The following is an 8,222-nucleotide window of genomic DNA, read 5'->3' as shown; positions in this document are numbered from 1 at the left end:
AAACACTAACCAAATTCAAATTTATGAAAGACTCCCCACGGCGATTTTGGCGTCACCTTGCTCCATCGCACGAGAGACTGCAGTATGTCAATGTTGATGGCAAAGCAGTTATGGACTGTGCAGAAATTGCTGAGCTTTATAATTAATATTTTTATTCTGTGTTTGCTCCGCCGGAACCACTCTCAATTGACCTTGACGCGAAGCGCACTGAGGAGCCGTGTATGCCAGATATTGTTTTTACAGAGGAGGGAATATTTGGCCTACTGCTCAACCTAGATGTAATGAAATCGCCTGGTCCTGATCGTATTCCAAATGAATTCTTAAAACGGTATGCGGAATGGATGTATATCTATATCATTTTCACTGCATCGCTGGAGCAGCACCAATTACAATCTGATTGGCTAACCGCCAGGGTCATTCCTGTTCTCAAGTCTGGTGGCAAACACCGCATCGAAAACTATAGGCCTATTATTTCAATTACTTCCGCATGCTGCAAGATTATGGAACATGTTATATCAAAAAGCTTGTTTAATTACTTTGAGAACGCAAATATTTCTGTACCTAATCAACATGGATTCCGTCAGAAACTGTCAACAGCTACACAACTCACCGAAACTATACATGATTTTACTAGTGTGCTTAATGAGAAAGGCCAGCTAGATGCTATTTGCCTCGATTTTTCCAAGGCGTTCGACCGTGTTCCACACACTGATTTGCTTCTTAAACTGCTAAATCTTGGTGTGAACATTAAAATTATCAAATGGATACAATCATACTTAGTAAAGACACAGTTTGCGGAGGTAAATGGTGCAAAATCCGGTGTTTTACCTGTAACTTCGGGCGTCCCTCAGGGATCAGTGCTAGGCGATGTCCTTTTCCTCATTTATATAAATAATATCGTTGACAGGATTGACTCCGATATCAAAGTTCGACTTTTTGCAGCTGACTGCTTAATTTACACCACAGTATCCAGCCACAACGACCAGACTGCATTACAGACCGCCTTACAAACTATATTGACTGGTGCGCCAAGTGGAAAATGAAAATAAACAACAGTAAGACAATGTACATGAGAGTGACAAATAAGAATAAAAACGTCTACTTTCTCGATTATGAGATAGATGGTAAGCCTGTAAGCCGTGTTAATCAAATCAAGTACCTAGGTGTAACCATATCCTATGACCTTAACTGGAAAGCACACATAAATAACATATGCTGTGCTGCTGAAAAGAAGCTCTGGTACTTAAAGGGAAGCTGAAGCGGTTTTCAAATTGCATGAAATGCTGTGGTTGGGAAGAAAAGACCTCGAAAATTATATGTGTAAATTTTTTCTCGATTCTGTCCGTTAGAACAGCCGCAATCGCCCTTTAAAAACCCGCCGCGGACACGCCCCCGTCGCCTCCGGAAGCGCCGGGTTGGGGGATGGCAAAATTGGAGAGCTGGCGGAAGTGACGCCATTCACGGGGAGCCGGCCGGCCGTCCTGCACGTCCTGCATTGCTTGCTCCGCTGCGTCTCGCGCTTTGGCGTGGCGAACGACGATCTCTGTAATCCTTTGCTAGTGCCGATTGTTTTTTTTCTAGTTCGAGCGTTGTGTGTGGAGTGGGTGTAGCAACAAGTGACCATCATGCCGTCGTTCTGCGCAGCATTCGGCTGCGCGAACACTGGCGGCCGGGACGATGTGGTCTTTCACACATTTCCAAAGGACAAGAAACTTTCAGCGCGGTGGGTCTCTGCCGTGAAGAGGAAAAAATTCGTACCTACGAAATCAACTGTGTTGTGCTCGAACTATTTCCGTGATAGTGACTATTATCGGAGCTTGGGAACGATGCGGGCACTCGGAATTCCAATTAAATCAGCGCGACTGAAGCCCGGAGTTGTTCCGTCAGTGTTCCCGCACAACAACGCCTCGCCACCTCCAAGAGCGGCCTTCGCCAAAAGAAAGCGGCGGGAGGTAAGTGTTTAAGGTACGCTTGTGCCTGTCCGTGGTTTGCTTGTGTGGTTCAAGGTTCCGCGAACTGACTAGAGCTATGTGAAGGACATAGTGGCGAAGGGCTCGGGAAATATTTCTCCTACCAGAATCTCCATACATCGGATATTACAGAGGCGCCTTGCATCTCCCAAAACTGGATTGCGGCTGCTGTGGCGGGGCCAAATCCCTCTGCCTCGAAATCAGCGTCCTAGCAATCGGCACCCGATGGCCATAACTGTATAGTGGATCGTGTGAACATATCCTGTGCGCCGCAGCAGCCAGTCGGCGGCACGAGGTCCACCAGTTAATAAGGTGTGACTCGGCAGCCCGTCGCCTTTCGACGACATTCGTCAAAACAACCACTGAGCCACCGCGGTGGGACAGTATATATATATATTTTTTTTAATTGCGTGCTATCAGCTTTGTAGTACTCGGGGGTATATCTGTACAGCATAAAACTGAGACCTTTGGTCGGAGTTTAACTTTCGGATTCTCTCTCATTCACCCTCTGAACATATATCTGTCAAAATGCACCATATTGGTGTAGTGGCAGTAGTTTTCTGTGCTCGTTAGTAAAGTTGCACTCACGCTTGTGCTGTTAATCAGTATAAATCTGACTTTTTTTGAACAGAATCTTGCAACTACATCTTTCACAATGCAAAAGAACGGAGTGCAGGGAAGAGCACGTCTCAGGATAGTAAATTCCTTGAGGCTCCTAATCTTTGGATGTGGTCTAAGGCACTGTGGTTATTGATACTAACGAAAGAAAATGCTTTTGTCAGTGTTTTCATGAATTTTTATGTATTTCTTCATAGTAGGCTGGCATTTGTGTTGTGCATATTTCATATTCTTTCAGGTCCTCGCAGAAATGCTCGAGAACACGCCTCCTGAAGAAGAAGCTACCACTTCACCCCCTTCGCCATGCGAAGAGAATGTAAACATCAGGGTTACAGAGGCACAGGTCGTCTCAAAGGAAACTGCTGACAAAAGCCTGCAAGTTGTGGTGCGGCCGCCAACAGTTTGCAATGCATCCCAAGCAGATATAAAACCCAGGAAAACATCACGAAAGACACAGACCGAGCCTCGAGGTGTTTCAATAGGTACAATACTTTCATTATTATGTTTCTTTGTGCATGTGTTTATGTTGAGCACATGGAATACAATGTTCACCATGATATTTCAGTTGTACTTGTTAGCTTCTAAATTAATTTAAAGTGAATGGCTCTTTGTCTTAGTGAAAATAATGACATTGAACTCTAAAATATTTCGTTAATACGTGTTTTCTTTCAAGGTGTCCAGGTTGGCAGCTTCCTGGTAGACGCAGCTGCCCAGGTGAATTTTGCACAACAGCCATGTGAAGATGATAGTAGCCTTACTGACCCTGAATCTGAGCCCGAGCGTTGCGACAACTACAGCCCTGGCAGTGACTCCTGGCAAGAGTATGTGTTGCTATTCTTACTATGCTTAGCCTTTAAGCTTGAGGCAGCATTTCATGCAGCTTATGCTCCATGTCGAAACTCTGTGCCATTGCCCCACTAGCTTTCACTCTGTGAATCCTATTCTTCTTTTTCAGGCCTGACAATTGTGATGGGCACCTATATCCAGAACCACCGTCGACCTTAGGTGATTGTGAAAAAGGCACGGTTCTTGTGGATAAAAAGCACCTAAAAGAATTGTTCAAAGTGTGCCACACGTGCCTTGCACCTTGCACATGCAGCGTTCACTGTGAAGGAACGCTGACTGAAATACATGCTTGGTGCCCCTCAGGGCACCATCTGTACTGGAGAAACCAAGATGTTGTGAGACAGCAGCCAGTATTAAACTTAAAACTTTGTGCTGCCCTGCTATTTTCGGGAAATAACCCCACTGCATCTTTGAGGATGTTGTCATCAATTGGTGTCTAGGTGGTCACCGATAGAACTTTCTTCAACATTCAGCGGATTCATCTTTGGCCTGCAATCGAGAAAGTAAGTGTTTTGAAAAAAGGTCGTGCCTAAGAAAAATTCCACTGCAAGTGCTCACTGTTTTGAAAATCTTTGTTGAAGGTTTGGAGGGAACAACAAGACCATTTGTTGGAGAATGCCAGGGGCAAGGAAATCTCACTTGCTGGGGATGGCCGAGCCGATTCGCCTGGATTCAGTGCCAAATTTGGCACATATTCTCTGTTGGATGTTTAAAACAACAAACTCCTGCACTTCGAGCTTGTCCAGGTTTGTTTTAAACTTCTCATTTAGCATTCTTGGGAGGCTTCACCACTCCATACTGGTCAATGCTATGCTGTTGCAGAAGTTGTGGCTGCTTTTGCTTTCACTTTGTTCTATTGTGAGAAAAAAATAATTGCCTATGTGTTGTATATTGCAGTCCAATGAAGTAGGAGGCAGTTGTTATATGGAATTAAAAGGACTGAAACGTGGCCTGCAATTCCTTGAAAGCCAAGGCATCAATGTGAAAGCCATTGTCACAGACCGACATGTCCAAATCAAGGCATATATGCGGAAGGAAAGACCAGGCATCCAGCACAAGTTTGATGTTTGGCATGTTGCAAAAGGTACTTCGAAGCAGCACATTTTTTAGGTGGCAGTATTGGCATTTGCAATGTTTTCTGTTTAAGTGTCTTGTAACAAAATGTGAGCGCTGACTGTTAGCTCTTGCATTATGCCTTTTAGGTGTTTTCAAGAAAGTGACGTCTGCATCAAAACGGCGTGATTGCAAGGACCTGCAGCTTTGGGCGAAGTCCATCCAAATCACCTGTACTGGTCAGCGGCGTCTAGCCACGAGAATAGCGACCACATTGTTCCGAAATGGTTGTCGCTTCTCAACCATATTAGGAATGTGCATATTCACGGCAATCCACTATTTCCAGCCTGCCTCCATGGCACGCCTGAGTTCCGGCAGTGGCTCTAAGAGGGTAAGTAGAGATGTAGCCGAAAAATATAAGAATAGTGAAGATGTTGGAAAGCAATGAAACACTCGTTAGGATTGAAAGCTGCCCAAGTTGGTCGATATTATGTGTAAAATATGCCAGACAAGATGGAAACATACACAGGAAGACTCACTTTGTGCACGTTTCCTTCGTGTCTAATATCTTTTCTCTGTTCAAAATTTGTACACTGTTAATTGCAGGGTTTAATATTTTTAAATACTCCAGCTATGTGAAACACCATAGTGGTAACCACTTAGAGTTGTTTATTGTGAGCCAACATGTGTTATCAGTGAAGGTGGGACTACTTTTTTTTCAGCCTTTTCCAAAATGTATCAGAGTACGTTTGTGCAGCCACTCTTGTTCCTTGTTGCTCTGTACTCAGATGGTGTAACCATCCTTAGCTCAATTCAGTAATCTGTATCAAGTCTCTTTTCTCTGGCCGAGCAGAAATGGCAATGCTATTCTGATTTGCTCCGGCTAGTATATGTCTACCCCGAGTCAGGCAAAACTGTTAACACTGATAGCCCAGCATTTTTCGCACAATGCTGTTATGTTGTGTGTACATGTTTTTCGCCCTTTCTGTACCATCAAAGTATATGCCACTGTACCATTCTCGCTCGGTTCACGCTCAGTTGCTTGCTGTAAAGAGGAAGCCGGGCAGGATGTTTCAAATTTTCCTGAGTCTTCAGTTTGTTCAGTGTGAGACTATCTCCCCAGAGGAAATTTGCTGAGAGTATTCAGTTTCCTCACTCAGCTTTGGATTGGTTCGCCCTGTATTCTGTTTTTCAGAATCAAAGGCATTTGAAAAGCTACGGGACATAGCTACCTCGAAGGTTCTATTGGCCGACATGCCAAAGCTCTCAACCAAGCACCAGACCTATGGTCTGGAAACATTTCATGGCCTTCTGTTGCATTTTGCACCAAAGAATTGCCAGTATTCATACCTTGGAATGAGGGCAAGGTAAGATTCAACTGCTTCAGTTTACTTTGTTATTCAACCTGCCAAGATAGATGTAAGCATTGTATATTTGTACAGGTTCAGTTGTCTCAGTAATATGGATAATGTGAAAAGAACCATTCTCTCCTATATACTCACGGCAGTTACTGGCTTTTAACTATGAGTTAAATTTAAAAGTTCACTGAAAATGCCAGTAAATGTATGGAAAATCAAATATCTAGGTGTTGGTTCTGACCAAAAAAGGTGGTATTCCTGATTGCCGCCACAGTTGGCTGGCAACTGTGTACGGCTTATATTGCAGAGCAAAAGAAAAACACCGAAGAGGTATTTCAAACTTAGTAGTATTGATTGTGTTTTTAGGCCATACTTGCTATGTCACCTGTGTCTGCAGCACAGATGAGAGATATTAGGTTAGGTAAGCATGGTTCTGTGTTTCGAGGTACTGCTTTGCTATGTTACATGTTCTGCACGCAGGATCCATCTCTTCACTATTTTAAAGCAAAGCACTGTTCATTGTCATCTCCAGCTGAGGGCAGCAGAGGCAGAGCTGAGCAGGTTTAATAAACCATGCATTTACACTGACGTGAAAACATCCATAAGTGTGAAAAATGTTTTGGCTGTAGCTCAGGCCTGCGGCAGTTTCCTTAACTGCCAACAGTACAGGGACCGCATGTTGCCTCAACCATTTGCTTAGCCAAGCACCATGCCTCAGCAATGCTTAGACAACCTAATTTTAGAAATATATGACCGCAGCATCTAGAATGATAGTGCCATCATTTGTCTTCTTTTCTTGGGACAATAGCTATTCTAAAGCTGTACCTTTGTATAAACCACTGAGTCTGGATATACTACAAGTCACTTGTGACTGTCTTGGAAAGAAATAGACTTGCTGAAAAAAGTCAGTACATTCTGAAATACATTCACCAACATTTGCAAACTTAAGAAAAATAACTGAAAGACCAACATCCTTATTTTAATGACAACTCCAAACATCTGCTGGCAACTAGCAGTATGAAAATATTCCTACTGCTTATGTATTCATAGTTTGCCTAACTGTCTAACATTGTTATCTTATGGGGCGACAGTGTACAGGCTGTGATATGTGACCTCTGCAAGAAACAAGCATTGGCGCATGTAACTGTTTTTATTGTACTCTTAATCACTGAGCATTTTTTCAGAACCCAGTTGGCTATCATGCATTACAATGAAAACAGTGCACGAAGCCAAGCGCTCCGACAAGACGGCACAGCCCGTTGGAGGCTGAAATACCCTAAAGCTACAGGAGGCAAAGCAACTGCTTGCCCTGTAAAGGAACAATCAACACATGGTAGGTGCAAACGATTTTGTTATCCAAGAAAATCTGCTTCATGGCGTTCCCAAATCTTTTTCCAGGGTATGTGCAGACACTCTTGGACGCGGTCATGGTGGAGGCCAGCAGACCATCACAGGACAGGAAAACTGCACTCATGCAGACCCCACCACCACTGAGCAGCCAGTTTCCCAGGGTTTCAAAGGAAGATGCTGTCAGGCAAAGGAAAACACGATTCAATAAGTAGTGTGAGAGCAGGAAATGCTTCTTTCGTGGAAGCAGGAAATCGGTCCCCCTGTCAGTGCTTATTGTTATATGCTTCCTGGCTGTTGTGTCCAAGATACGTATGGATGCTGTCATCAGCACAACATGAAGTACCTGAGCGTGTGAGCAACGTGGGAAGCAGGCATATACAAGCAGCCATACCGTTTGAAGGGCACAAACTACAGTACTATCCCAACCAATGCTTCTCAGTGATGAGGACTGCAGACACCCATCCGAGTTAGCAATGACCAATAAAAAATAAGATTTCTCTGAGCCACACATTCCTCTGCTGAGCTCACTACTATGCTTCAAATAAATATAGTGCTGAACTCGTGTTTGCATCCTCATGTTTGGTTTCATTTATTTATCTCTGGAAAATAATACCGATTTTGAGAGCTTCTTCAGGTATGTGTTGCAAAAATAATAAACGGATATCAATGAACATGCTGGTCTTGTCGTCACTTGTCAAACCTAAATCATGCTTGCTGGTGTGAGTTTTGGAGCTGCTGTTACGTTTGTACAATCTGCCTATAGAACTTAGCCAGAGCTCTGTACAGACATTTGTATGTTAGGGATTTTTTCGTAGAAAGCTGAAGTATGCAGACTGTTAGTTCAAGATAGGAGTGTCAGTCCACATGTCATTCGCAGAATGAATTTGCTATGAAGTCCAACACTCTAGTAAAAGAAGACCTGCATGTGTTGCTAAGTGCAATTGCCAAATAAGGTTTCTAGAATTGATGTCGTTACATGGTGTTGCCATGAATAAAGCTGTAATGTAGTGAATGCTAACTGAAAATA

General features: G+C 43.5%; 1 pseudogene; it reads left to right on the top strand.

Moving 5' to 3' along the window:
* The first annotated feature begins 1,625 nt into the window (after positions 1–1,625).
* On the top strand, positions 1,626–7,444 carry LOC146206775 (uncharacterized; annotated as a pseudogene).
* Positions 7,445–8,222: the final 778 nt, after the last annotated feature.

Source organism: Amblyomma maculatum, chromosome 1, assembly GCF_055883805.1.
Source record: "Amblyomma maculatum isolate TAMU_Amacu chromosome 1, ASM5588380v1, whole genome shotgun sequence".
Taxonomy (NCBI): Eukaryota; Metazoa; Arthropoda; class Arachnida; order Ixodida; family Ixodidae; genus Amblyomma; species Amblyomma maculatum.
The sequence above is the reverse complement of the archived record's forward strand: the minus strand, read 5'-3'. Positions and strand labels throughout refer to the sequence as shown.